The following is a 15,445-nucleotide window of genomic DNA, read 5'->3' on the forward strand; positions in this document are numbered from 1 at the left end:
GTGTGTGTGTGTGTGTGTGTGTGTGTGTGTGTGTGTGTGTGTGTGTGTGGTGTAATGTGGTATGGAGAAGGAGTAGCAAGGGGATGGAGAAAGAGAAGGAAAAACTAGGTTTGTGTTTTATGATACAAGATCTCATGTAGCCCTAGGTTGGCCTTTAACTTGCCATATAGTTGAGGATGACCTTAAATTCTATTATTTATTATTATTTTATATGTACAGGGGTTTTGCCCAAATGTATGAGTTTGTGAAAGGTGTGTGTGCAGAAGCCAGAAGAAGGCATAATTTTCCCTAGAATGGAATTACCACCAATTACAATCCAACATGTGTGCTAGGAATCAGCCTTGAAGTCTCTGGAAGACCAGCAAGGGCTCTTAATCGCTGAGATGTCTCTCCAGTCCCTGACACTGAATTCCAAATGTTAGGGTTATAAGTTATGTGACATCAAAAATCAGCTTAAAATATGTTAAGAAAATAGGAAACTCCCACAATTAGATTCATATTCAGTGTATTTTTATTTCTAAATGATGCCAAATTTCATTTAAAGTTGAAATATCATGTATTTTCACTTGAAAATCCTGGGCATTGCCTTAGAAGCAGGTATCATGGGTAAAACTACATTTTCTCAACAGCCATTATCTTTCCCCAACCAGACCATACAAAGACCATTTGGATTTTGGCAAGGTAAATTGTGGTGAGATATGAATGAAAAATGTGGAATTTTAAGTGGACCCTAAACCTATCTTTTTTTTTAGATAAAAGTCCATTTTTCCCATACTCTAGATACAGATTTTAAAAGATTACAAAATCCTTGTTTAACAACATATAAAGACAAATACACAAAAACTTAGAGTTATTGCATAAACCTGTGATGTTCCACTATCTCACCACCCATGGAAAGAACTGAATCATTGGTGAAGATCAAACACATTTTGGATAATACTTCTGAATGCGAAGCTAGACTGAAGACATGTCTTGAGTTTATGACAGAGAAAGTAGCCAATAACAATAGTGACACTAAGATGACAGCCAGATCAACAACTGGTAGAGATGTTGATTACAAAAGCCATCTTCAGTGAATTTTCTGGTAATGGCCTCAACCACTGTGTCGAGCTTCAGCAGCCCATTCTTGCACTACTTTGCTGCTGCTTTTCTTAAACAACACTTTAATTTAAATTATTTTGGAAGTGGTGGGGATCAAATACAGGACTTCATGAATACCACACAAGTTCTCTACCAGTGACCTCCGACTGTTACGATATCTACTACCCCTTACTAGAGCAAAAAGTAAGAACTGCACAAAAATTGACCAACAGGACCCATTTTCTAGAAACAGTACTCTCTCTTTATTACAGGCATTGAAACAAATGAAAAAATATCACTATTTGTTTATCTATGCACGTATGAGAGAACAAGAAAGCATAGGAGTGGAAAAGACAATTTGAGAATCCCCAGACTCCCTAATGCCTGGCTCAAATCTTCTGTAAAGCCAAGATGCATTCCTGCCTTTCACTCCCATGAAAAGTTTTATATTGGTGAATAGTTGCATAAGCCAACTTCAGGTGGTTCCTTTTAGTTAAAATACCAAAACTTCTAATGACAGTAGACAAAAGAGAAGTGTGGGAGAGAGATGTTTAAGCCTTGTAGCTAAAACTACCATGCATCAAACTAGTCAAGTGTAAAAGCAAAGATCAGCAACATTCATGAGCAATGCATGCAACAAAGTACTACATTTACATTTAAACATTAACCTTAAAAGGAAAAAGGGTTAACCCCACATAGTGAAATGCCATGTCATGATATAGCTCATGACTCTTACGAAGAGATGAAGGCCATAAAAGGTCAAACTATAAAAGTGATTTCATTTTGAAGAAATTCTTGGAGAGAATGCTCAGAGTGTGCAAGAGAATACTGGAAGAACTAACTTCTAAAGGGAAAGACTGTAAAACACAGCCCTATAACTAACTAGAGATTCCACAGAAAAGCTTAACCAGTGGATATTGGTGTTAAAATCCTAATGGGATGCTGTTAGGGAGAAAAGGGTGTATTACATAGAGGCAGAGCTAGACCACATATTTTATAAGTCAGACAATCTGGTTACATGCTCTGGCTGCAGATCTGGGATACCAGATCTCCACTGTTATTGGGAATATGCTTAGCATCTGTTGTAACAAAGAACCTGCATCTGCATTATACAAGGTGATTTCCCCATCCCACATGCCTTAAATGAGGAAGAGCGAGTGTGGCGGCTTCGTGGATGCTCTGGAAAGAGGACACCTTGCAGCAAAGATCAAAAGTGAGTATGTGTTCACCAGAGGCTAAGAAAGTAGCCTCAAAATCATTAGTCCAATGGACAGTTTGTCTCTTGAGTCAAAGGAATGGCAACTAAGAGACCCTTCATTTAAAACTGCCTAGAACAAGACTCGAGGAAAAGAGTGGGTTGCAATATAAAGCCCACAAGGCATATAGCATCCAGAAAGTAAAAATGGTGGTCCCCTTACCTCTCATCTCTCTGCATGCCTCGTCCTCTGAGGTAGAGAACAGCTAGTGAAGAGTGGACTAAAAATGAGCGGTGTACAAATGACCAGATCTAACATAGGAGGTGAGAAGTCAAGAGGTTTAGCAAAAACTAAAGTGTCGTTTATTAGTCTACGTGTATTATGGCTGTGCTTTGTTACATAAACTGAGGCCAGGACTCGAGGCCAGGACTATCTTTTATCATTATTTTTATTAAAACCTGAAGAAATGTTTCCCCTTTGCATGAAGTTGAAAGAAAAATTGAAAGCCAAATTATTTATCACATCCCACAAGCCATGCATTCAGTTTATCAGTGATACATACTTACTATACTTATGTAATCTTCATTATAAACATTGTGTGCTTACTTTATAAGACATCTGCAAATAATTATGTATGCTTAATGTACATACCATAGTCAATATAATTTTACTCATCCATTTAGTATGCAATCAGTTCTTAATAAGGAATGGATGGTTCTCTGTCTACATAGCGACTGTCAAACTGATGCCTCACCTCTTTACCACAGGGCTCTAAACTCACCTTGTGTGTGGTAAATCTCCCTGTCAGTTGACAGCTTTCCTTTGCACAATGATGTTATCTTGTTCAGGGATGTAGAGGCCATTAGCAGAGAAATGCAGCCAGAAATTGTACAAAAAGATAAAATGGCTCCCCTTGGGAACAGAACAGTGATAGAAGTTAAAAAGCTGGTAAGTACAGTTTTTCCTCATGACTCCTGTCTGTCTGCCATCTCTTCCCCTCACTTCCTCATTCCTCAAAATGCTCAGTAATGCATACTTCTCAAAAGAAAGGTTTTCAAGGTATGCTGTTCAGCTGTAAAGTGCAAAAGAATATGTATAGGAATATATTTAGTTACAGTAGAACTAAATGCCTGAAACACACACACACAATGTCTTTAATGAGCCACCTGTTCTTTTCTCATCTGGACCATTGCTGTGGCCTTTTCTAAAGAAGTGGCAAGACACATCTTTTCTGAAGATTTGCCCCTTGGAGTACAAAGGTAATTGAAAGAGGAGATGGTGCTATGGTAAGCAGAGCCTATTCAATTTAAGCCTGAATCTTAGGAAGCATACATAATATGCTGAGGGGAAAGATGAAAGTGGGGGTATTAGAGAATAGCAAAGCATATACCTCCAAACAGTATCTTGGAGGATGTTTCTAGGGGATGATTAACTAAGGAAAAAAGACCTGTCACAAGTTTAATACAAGTGGCAGGTGCCACTTCAATAGGCTGGGACTCTAAATGAAGCAAAAGAAAGACAGAGGATGTTGCGCTAAGAACAGCATCTCTCCACTCACTTCCTTCCTGGCCACCATGCAGTGAGCAACTTCGTTTGCCTGTGTTATAACTACCCACCAGCCCCACCAATGAGATTAGCCTACTGTGCACTGAAACCAGGAGCCAAAATAGAATTTTCCTCCTTTCCATTGGTTTCCTCGGGCATTTGTACACAGTGAAGTAAACCTGCCGACACAGACTGGCAAGGATAGGAGGAAAAAGCTGAGGAACATGATGAAGTGCTGAACAGAGCAGCTAGCCACGGCCTCATCACACATGTGTTATACAGTGGAACTTTTCACACAGTCATCACAGAGTTCAGCCTCAGGGCCAGTCGCGGCCTCCTCGACAATAGCCGTTGATGTCAACAAATCCGAGGAAATAACTCTAAAACTCATATGTAGTCTGAAACCTCCCATATGACAGCAAATCCTCCACCCATCACAAGGACATACAGTCAAGTGACCCAAAATGAAGTGAGAAATTTGTGAGGAGTCAAAATACGTATTTTTCCCAGAGAAAATGTTGTGAAATTTACTCATATGGGGAGACACCCCACTCCTTCTGTACTTTCACAGAGGTACAGAAACATGAGGCTCTGGTTCCGTGACAGAATGACATCATACATGTAAATCCTAGTCAACTTGTATGAAACCAATTAATCAAAAGAACATAAGGTTTACATTGGGCTAATTAACTTCAAAACAAACGTAAATCTTGAGAGCATGTCCTACACACAACAGCAGCAGCGAGTGGAATGTTTCATAGTTAGCCCTGCATCAGCTCTGTAATATTTCAACCAGCTTTGCTCTTTCTAACAGAAGATAGCCACGTTTTACTTTAAAGTTGTTGTTTTATACTTAACGACAAAACAATGGGCCTAAAAACCAATGTATCAACTGCAGAAATGACCCACTTTGAAACGCTTTGAGCTAGCCACATTCTGAGTTTCTCACCCCACTAAATGAATTGAAGAGTGTCTCCATAACATAATCTGAATTGAGTTAAGAGCATAAAGTCTGTTCTGCTCTCATTAGGGATGCCACTGCAGAGGGCTGTACAGGTTATAATGAACTATGGGTGACTTTTCCAGAGGGTTATAAATTGAACCCAGAAACAGCTTAGCATACAAGAGGAGCCTTCTCTGCAGCACATCACACACAATGAATATGAGTTTTATAGGCTAATAGATCTTAATTGAATTTACCTAATTTTGATTCTTCATTGGTAAAAGACTAATGACTTAAGTCTTTATATATGCATGCTAGATACATTGCTTTTTAATTAAAAATGTTTTATTTAAAGGATAATGGCTCACACAATTACATGGTCAATAAAGGATGAAGTTCACCAGGTACCCAACTCTGCAATAACCGCTACATGTATTAGGTCCACATTTTCTCCTTAGATACATGGCTGACTCTGGAAGATGGTCATTCCTTCTATCCATACTGCTTCCATCATTCCCCTGCATAAATTGTTTTCATGCTTCTGTTTCATGGGCATATTACCATGCAATTTCCAGTGTCTTTTGCCCACTTTTTAGTTTTGAGAGAACTGAAAAAATAAAAAAGACAGTCTGTGTTCAGCAGGCAGATACATAGCAACACTGAAATTATGTAGGTGTATAAACCCAGGAAGAGACCTTGATTGAACTTACCTGGTTTTGTTTACTCCTTGGTGAAAGATTAATGACTTCTATCTTTAGATATAATCAAGAGCCATTGATTTTAATATAATGTTCTAACCTAAGGCTGGCGAATAATAGATGTTGAGTAAACACTGCTGGCAATGAATAGCTCAAGCCAAGGAATAGATGAACACAACTAAAAACTCTTATTCTGTTTATACATAATGGAGGAGTCGTGGGTGCTTTGCTCCTTCCCAGTCATCGCTCACTTTGCTAGAAACTATTTTCAATTGGTTCTTTCTATCTGGCAATGAAAAACAAGTTATATATGTATAGCTTAGTATTTTAAGTGGTGACTGTACTTTATGTTATAACAGTTTAACAACGGTAGGAAAGGTGTATAATTATTGCCAGAGTTTCATTTGATGAATATTTTTCATGTTTAGTAAGTTCTACATGTCATGTACTTGGCAATAATTTTTACATGCTATATAATAAAATTGCCTTCTAATCCATCTTTAATTATTATTTGGCTGTAAAATGTGTTACATATACATTTTCTAGGATAGGCATTAAAAAGTAGAGGAAAGATAATTTACTATAGGAACTGAAAATCGTGGCCTACCTCTGGCATGGGGGGATGGGGACTATAAGATTGCAAAACAAATCTGAAAGTAATTCAAGATGTTCTGCAGCATGGTAAATCAGAGCCAAGCAGACCATGCAGCAGAGCTGTTCACTCAGCAGAGCATTTGGGGCCATCTGGATCATCTTCAAACCCAACCAGGCAAAACAGGGAAATGCACAGAGCCAGTACCAAAGCTATGTGCAGCAGGCTCCAATGCTTGCCTCAGCTCCACGAATGTCTGTTGATGACCATGGCATAAGACAAAGGCCTTAAGAAGACTGGCCTTTCATTAAAAAAAAAAAAAAAAGCTTATAAAACAACAGCAATAACAAACCTACCTTTCCAATAGATATTAAAAGAAAGTGCAAATAACAGAAATCAAAATGGAAATCCTTGTAATTCTACTACCAGAAATGCCCATCTGCGCTCATTCCCCTGTAATTGTAATTGCATGTATCTAGATGATATCATCCTGCAGTTGCTTTGCATAGCATAATTTCTTTACTTAACAATGTCTGTCTTAATAATTTTCACTCTATATGTTACAAGGTTTATTTACAAAACCCTACCCACATATAATTAGGTTGTTTGGAATTCTTCTCCATGTAAATATAATTTTTATGAATGTTCTAGAATATGAAATCCAGCTTCATATTTGATGTTTGGCTGCTTTCAAACACCCTCTTTCTTTTGCTCTCTCCCTCTGTCCCTCATATTTGGGCAAACCAATCAGGAAATCTGGATGTTGCTTCTTTTGACATCAAAGAAAAACTGCATAAACCACACAAGGTTCAGGAATTCTCTCACCCTGTTCCCAAACCCAAACCACAAAGCCACCTGTCCCTGCTTTTGTTTCAGCTAGTCTATGCAATCCTGTCATTTTGGGTATTAAACTTTTTCATACCCTCCTTGTACACGTCTGGAATCATATATTTCAACCTCAGAATCCATTTTGAGTGAAGGCTTAACTTGACCCTCCAGGGGGGCAACCGCAGCATAATTGGCAGTGTAAGAAGGATAGCCAGGCCATACTTCCACAGCCTGAGATCCTTTCCCTGTTGCCCTTGGCTTGCTAGCTGGACCATCTGCCTGCTGTGAGCAGGCATGCAGAGTGGGCTCTGAGCCATGGTGCTGTCTGCTGACAAGCTTGCATTTCAGCTGCTCTCTACCCTGATGCAGTTGCAGAGTCCTGCCAATCTTTGTTATAAATTTAATTTATCTAAGCCATGCATTTAGGTAATTTGCATTCAGTGTCAGAAGTATAGAAGGGGTATCTACCTTAAAACAACTTGAACCTTTTTTTAACTAGGGCTTCAGATGTAATCATGTCTCTTGATTCTAGAATAATCTGTAATTTAAGGTAGGCCCATTGATTAACCAGTAAATTGACCCACTTTGAATTATTTTTTTGAGTGGGGGAAAGAGGCAACATTCTGGAATCTATTTCAATTGTCTGCATTGGTACACATTAGGCACCACCATTAGCATCTTCAGAAACTACTTCACCTTCGAGGATTAATCCTATAGTAACCCCTTCTCTGGCCTCCTGGAGTCAGTAGGCCAGCTGTTATTGTAATAGTTGGCTATGATTGTGTATTGGAACCTTCTCCTTCTCAACTACACTCTGAAAGCTCAGCAGCTTCTGACATACAAAATTTCTCTGGAGAAAAAGCCTTGAGTCTATGAGCTGTTAAAGCCAGGTAAGTATTATGTCTTGAATAATGACAGCAGAAATATGATGGGCATGTGGGGACCAAAGCCTCATTTTTAAGGTGGAAATGGCACCTTAGAACCACATCTGGACATTCAAGTACATTCTACTTGTCTAATGCTTTTGTGATACACAGTGACATGGGTGGAGAACTCTTCTTTGTGTGCTTTGGCCACGTGGGAAGGCCTTAGAAAACGAACAAGTGATTAGAAAGGAGGTAGTCACATCACAGGTTGACTGGCTTCCCCAGTGTGGTGTCTCTACCAGCTCCACACTGGGATATCACTGACAAAAGACAAGATGCAGGGACCAGTCCATTTTCATGAAGTTATCAGATTAAGGCAATTGTCTCCACAGTTGAGGATGACTATGATGACCATAGGCTCCTTCTATACCATTTTATAGACACTTAGGGAAGTGTTACAATCAATGATAGTGGATGGAAGCAATTACCCATCGTAGGATCATCTATTAGACCAAAGAATAATTAGAGTAAATTGTTTTTCTTGCAGATAATCAAAGTATAAATCAGACCACACATGGTGTCACATGTATAAACACCACAATTCTAGACCTCATCAAAACTTAACCTGTTCTCTTTAGCTCCAGTGTTGTCAATAGGGACCAATGTGTTCATTTGCTTCTCAATGGAGTCAATATTAGGCCTGCCAAGAAGGCATTTAAATTTCATTTTCTTTGCCAGCCTCAGACCTGGAGGAAAGCCTCTCAGTGTGGGCATGAAATTCAAACCATGCAAGGAGCCAATCCTGCTTAGAACTTTAGTCCTCACCCCATCCCCTAACTATCAATCTAACCAGAGACCTTACCTCTTCCCTCACTGGAGCCTGTGCAGACAAGCGTGGGTGTCTGCCCTCATCTCCTCTGTGGGTCCCATTATGTGAATTAAACCTTTTCATGCCTCGGTGTGTGGGGCTTCATCAGTCTCCACATCTGAAACTATTTTGGGTGAGGGGTTGATACTGGCCCTGAGTGGCAACCGCAGAGCACATACTGGAAGACTGGGCTCTTGTCTAATTACTTCCATAGGAAAAATTCCCAAAGGAAAAATACTTGTGGCTTATGATCTGTAACAGTTGACTCTTAACCTTGTGATGTAAAATCTGTTTCCTACAAATATCAAATAAGATTCTCTTTAACCTTGCCATTCTGACCGGTAATCAATAATATCTTAACATTTCTTACTGATGTTAAACATATATTTTAATAATTTTTCTGTCATTCATCAATGTATTATAGATGCCTAATTTATATAATTTGTATTCTCTTCCTTTTAAAGTCTTTCTCCTTTTTATTAATATTAAGAAAATGTATATATTAGTACTTTACACAAATACAGATGTATATACATTGTATGTGCTAAATAGAATCACAAAAATGCAAAATTAACATACAAAGAATATGTATACATATATGTGTATATACAGAGACACATATATATGTATATATATATATATATATATATATTGTATATGTAATGCTTGCCAATTGCCTTACCTGACTATAGTTGTAACCTTGTTGCAATAGAATACATAATATGAAGTTTTTATTTTTTTAAAATATTTTTATATTTACATTTTTATTTAATATAAAAATCATATAAATTAATTGAATAATGTCAGTTGGGTAGTAACTGGAGAATTCTGTAATGAGTTATAACAACTTGGGATTTTTGTTGCTGTTGTCTTGAGACAGTCTCAAGTAGACGTGGCAGCCTTACATTCATTGTGTAGCTGAAGATGGCTCTAAGCCTTGTAGCCTTACATTCACTGTGTAGCTGAAGATGACTCTAAGCCTTGTAGCCTTACATTCACTGTGTAGCTGAAGATGGCTCTAAGCCTTGTAGCCTTACATTCATTGTGTAGCTGAAGATGGCTCTAAGCCTTGTAGCCTTACATTCACTGTGTAGCTGAAGATGGCTCTAAGCCTTGACATTATTGCTTCCACCTCTCACACACTTAGATGCACCACCATGCCTGGCTCTAGGTGCACAATTTTTAACTTCTCTTTTATAATGAGGAGTAGATAAACACATTTGAATTATCTATGATTGCCAACATCTTTAACTATGGCTTCTTTGCATATATCTGTACTATACATGAGAAGGGGTCATGATTATGGCATCAGAATTCTTACTGGCAACACTCAAAATTTAGGGTCTAATAAATTCTAGAATGATTATATGATCTCTCTTCCTTCTTCTAATTTATAGTCCAAGTAGCAGCCTAGATAGTCTTACTAAAATTTAAATTAGACCATGTTCCCTCCCTTCATAAAGTCTGGATGCTTCTTATATCACTAAAGCAGTGGAGCACAGCTGGAGGTGATCTGCCCACCCAGGAGATGCTTGAAAGCATACTTAATTTGACACTGGGGAAACATGGCTAGAACCTATATGCACTCACTACTGTACCAACCAATGACACAATACTACATGCCATACCCAAACAACCCTGCAATCAGAGGTCAGTAGCACCCTGTTTTGGACATTTGGAGAGGAGTAGCCACAGTGTTTGAACTCTGTGTAAACTGGGTGGTGTCTGTCTTCTGTTCTCACCTGGTAGCTTTTAAGTGATCATGATCCTACCCCAATCCTCTTACTCTTCTCTAGCCATAGTGACCTCCTATAATTCCATCCCACTGTCATTAAAAAGCCTACCAACACTGCCAGGTCCTTAGCACCCTTGTTTTCCTGAAAACTCTCTCACATCTCTCAGAGGATCATTCTTTCCTCTAAGAGGTTCCTATTCAGAGCCCATCTTCTCAAAGAACCCTTTACAGCTCTGGGACTCCGAGCATTCAACTTTCTTCACTCCTAACACTTTGTTCAGCGCCATTTTCTCTTTAACACAGTGCAGACTGTATTCCTCTCTAGTTCAAATGTTATCTCTAGCAAGACAGATTTTTCTGACAGCCTAGTCTCTCATACCTAGGGTACCCCAATACTCCATAAACAGCCGCGTGACAAAAGTAGACTTTCCATGCCTCATCTTACATCTGTGGGGTGTGTCTTCCCATTGTTAGTTTAGGTGAAAAGAGAAAGTTAATGAATTATTGTATTCATTAACAACAGTTAAAGTATTGTAGTCATTAAACAATAGTCCAGACAAGACCTTTTCTCAATATTCTCTAAGAATTTTTTGGAATGTTTTATCCATTTCCCAAGACTGGTTTATTTTATAATTTCAGAGATCTGAGTATAGAACAATTGCTGTACTTTGAAGAAAAATGTTTTTAACTAATCTTCTTCTTTTAGGGGGACTCTAGGCTGAAACCTAACAACAGCGTCCTGAGAAATCTGAAATAAAGCCCAGCTCAGGTGCACAGCTCTTCATTCACAGAAACTCTCAGGGTGCATGTTCAATGCTCTAATGTGTTGGGCTTTAGGATGAGGGCGAGTGCACCAGTGAAAGCCACTGTGACTGCTGCGTTGAGAAAGATGGAAGACGTAAACCACATGCAATTCCTAGGGAATCATTTAAGTATTAATTTCCTAAAAGCCAAACCTCATTTTTACTCCTTAAACATAATATAAGCACATGTCGCATAAGCTATTGCAAGCTCCTACTTGCAAGAAAATTCATGAGTGCACAATTTATTATTGTAATTCAGAACACATTTGGTTGTTTTTCAACATCAAAGTGTATTTTGTTTTTCAATTTCCAACTTTATGTTCACTGGCTCAGAGGATTAGGTCCCATTACTGGTTCTGTAGAAACAATTATACCCTCCTCTCTAATTGCATTCATTTCCAGTCCTTCCACTTCCAGGAACCTACTCCTATACAAATGAATATTCTAATACCTCCTGTTTTCTAAACAACAAACACAGCTTGTATGCTATAACTGAGCTGAAGATTTTAGCTTGTTTCTTTAACAGACTTGATGCAAAAAAGTGAGAGTTCAGATAATATTTCAACAAAGAAGGTGTTGGCATAAGAATAATCTGGGCTGTTGTTTTGCCTTTTAAATTTTTATGTAGGGAATTATTATATAAATACAACATTTCTTCCTTCTGCCTTCTTTCTCCAAATCCTTGAATAGGACCCTCTTTTCTCTCCTTCAAATTCATGGCCTTTTTTTTTCACTAATTGCTTTGCATAAATATATGTATAGACATAAATAAGTTGTTCCATAAAATGCTACTGTTTGCATGTTTTCAGGACTAGCCATTTGACACAAAGAGTTGTTGTGCTCTTCCCTTAGGAAGACATCCTCTACCACTCTCAGTTTTCCTTAGTTGCCTCATGTAGGGTTGAGGTCCTCTTGACTTGCCCCCTTCCATTTTGGCATGCCACATTGGTATTACCCTTGTTTGGCTCTTGTTTGGGCAGCTCTGTTGGTGAGACTCCATTATTGTAGCTTCTGACATTACTAGGAGACACAGTCTCTTGGCAAACTCCATGATCCTCTGCCTTTTATGATCTTTCTGTCACCCCCTCCACCTACCTGGAGCCTTGGGTGGGAGAGAATTTTGTAGATGTATCTGCTGTAACTGGCTCCACAGATATATTTTGATTGCCTGTGGTATTATGCAGTCGTCTTCATGTGTTGCAAAGAAAAGCTTCATTGATGAGGGAAAACATTTCTTACTAACAGTGCTAGTGAGGCCATGGTTATTGGAAGAGAACTACAACCATAAGTTTACAACACCAGCACAACCATGTCACCAGCTTAAATGTAATAAGACCCAAAGACAGGACATGAAAGCCATGCCAAAAGGCTATCTAAATCTTTGTGTATTAGCCTGCCATAGAAAAACTTATTCTCCAGGAAAATTACCCCATATGCCTCCCACAGTACAATGTTGATGTATACCACCATACCCTCATAGTAGCCATGTAAAACCCAGAGAAAAAAATGGCCTAAGGCTCAGCTAGCTGGGCCTGTTGCTATCAGGTTATGTGCATGTTATAAGAGTGCTTTAAACTTAAAGGAAACTTCATAAAATCAAAGCACTGCAAAGAGCTAACATTGGAACCTATTTGACATAATCACCTTCTAAATTCTTCAGCTTGCATTAACTTTAATTTAAATTAGAAAATCCTACATGAGTAGTAGTTAGTTAGAAAGACCCAGCTGTTCATCATATGGCCATTTTAGGGTATTCTCAAACATATGTGCAACCTAAGTGAAGATCCCTTCAGCCCTTCTGTTTCAGTGCACCAACACACGTCAACTGAATGGTGACCAGGATTTTGTCTCCAACCACAAATAGGTTAATGGAATCAGATGAGTTGCCAGGAGAGACAACTGAATGTACTTCTTAAGAAATGTTGGAACATCCTTGTTCCAAACATATGCTGCCTTGTATTTTTCTCTATTCCTAAAGTGAAGTGTCAAAACAACAAGCCCTGCTTTGCTGGAAGTTGCAACAGCTACCAGCAACACTGGCAGTATTCAGTAGCCAACCTGTTCAACTTGACCATTATTCAAAGTTTCTGATGCTTCTCAAAGGCACATGACATGGGTAAGTCATGTACCCCTATAGATAACATTTATCCTGTGAAATTATAAAACTGTCTTAATCTTCTGTAAAAACTTTATTCTCTTATGAACAATAATCTGTGGAAATAGTCCTTCTTCCTGCTTTATTTAGTAGCCAGTTACAGCTACTAAGAGGTTTCAGTAAGCACTGTCTCAAAGCCCCATTGTTCCAAAGCTATCCAATGGAAGCACAGAATACTTTATTTTGGTCTTTGGTATAAAAACCAACTCTTTTCCTTTTTTTTCACCTGGAAAGACCCTGTGTATGGGGCCCTTTCTTTCTTAGAGACAGGTCACTTCTAAGTACTGAAGACCACAAGTCATTGTTTGCACAGTAGCTTTAAAATTTTAAAGGTCAACAGATCTCACTAAATAGTACTTTTATTAGCAGTTGGAGGCGTTCACTAAGCCTCTAAGTCAGCAGGCGTTGATGCCAATGGGCGTAGGAGTTGCCATTTGAGAGAAAGTTGGCAAGAAAAATAATGTCCCATGATTGCTCAGCCACAGCTCTGATACCCTCCGTTACTGTTAAATTCAGTGTGGACACAGTACAGCACTTAGAGGCTGTGCGAACACCTTCCAGGTGACCAAAATTGCCAACAAATACTCAGCTTCACTTACTCAGTTAAAGTTTAAGTAAGGACCTTTTTCTTTCTTACAGATTACTTTCAGGGACATTTTAAGCTCAAAGGCATAGTATACTGAAGTAATAGAAGCCCTGGGTATCCCCTATCTTTTGTTACCATGGATAAAACAGTCTTTCAATGTCAACACCCTATACCAAAGGACATGTTTGTTACATTTCATAAAACTGCAAGAACACTCTACTATTGTCTAAAATTTGCAATTGGCATCGGGAATCACTCTTGGAGTTGTACATTCTATGTGTTTAGACAAATGGATACACTCTCTATTATATAGAACAGTTTAAGTGCCCTAGAATGCTTTAGAAAACACGACAGCTTATCCTCACTAACCCTCAGTAACCACAGATCCATTCCTCATTTCCAGAGCTTTTCTTTCCCCGAATGTCATTTAAGTGGAATTATGTAGTTTTGAATCTTTACCTATTGGCTGCATTTACCTAAATATGCACTTCAGAGTCCTCGGTGCCTGTTCGTGGCCATACTGCTCAGTCATTTCAATTCCGAAAAATATCCTACAGTCTAGAAGAATTTCAGCATTCACTTCTGAATGCTTTGTTGTATTTTCTGTGTTTGTTTAATTAAAAGTAAATCAGTTATAAAATCTCTGGCAGATGGGTCTTCATGCAGACATAAGTTTTCAACTTATTGCATAAATAACAAAAGACAAATTGAAAAATATGTCGGACTATGTTAAAAAACTGCCCTCCTGTCTTCCAAAATAGCTCTTGTTTCTTTTTTACCCAGAGGAAAACTATCTTGGGGCTCCAAATTTCTTCTGTTCTTTACATCATCCCCCTCAAAAGGACACCACCGAAGAGAGCCAAGCCTCTAGCTGGGACATCTTTTTTCTTTCTTCTGCGTGTAGGCAGACCTCTGCAAAACACGCCAGTTCTGAACAGCACAGCACTAATCAGGTGGTCAAAAATCACATCCCAAAACACCCAACATCTGCTTCACATCAAGAGAAGGCTGTGTGCCAACTGCAACTCAGTCAACATGCTGTATTGGCAATAGTTTCTGCTCTACACAGGCCAAACTTGAGGACTAAGACTTACAAGAGCTCGGAGGCAATTTGCATGTTTTGTACTGCCAGGTTTATCTTCCATCAAACTATTCAGAATTTTCTCAGCTTAAGAAATACCTTGCTGTCATCAGTTAAATTGAGGTTCTGGTCAGAAGAAAATCTCCAGTTCATGATCTGTGAGCTCAAACTGCACATTGTATATGAATCCTTCAGTGAATAAATGAGTGGATGGACAGAACTACTCTTCACTGCTATCTTCAACACATAGGCTTAGATGTACCCCCTTCAGAAATATAGGGGTGTGAGAATCTATACACATACCCTCTTGTACATACATACTCTCTTATGTATCCCAAAAGTCATCATTAACCCTTTTAGTCTCAAAATAATAACAAAATAATAAACATATTTCACTCAGCCCTGTTCAGAATTTCCCTAAAGATATATCATTGCCAGAAAGTGTCAAAATAGCCAACCCATAATCAAA

Source organism: Psammomys obesus, unplaced genomic scaffold (assembly GCF_907164565.1).
Source record: "Psammomys obesus unplaced genomic scaffold, mPsaObe1.curated_primary_1811, whole genome shotgun sequence".
Classification (NCBI taxonomy): domain Eukaryota; kingdom Metazoa; phylum Chordata; class Mammalia; order Rodentia; family Muridae; genus Psammomys; species Psammomys obesus.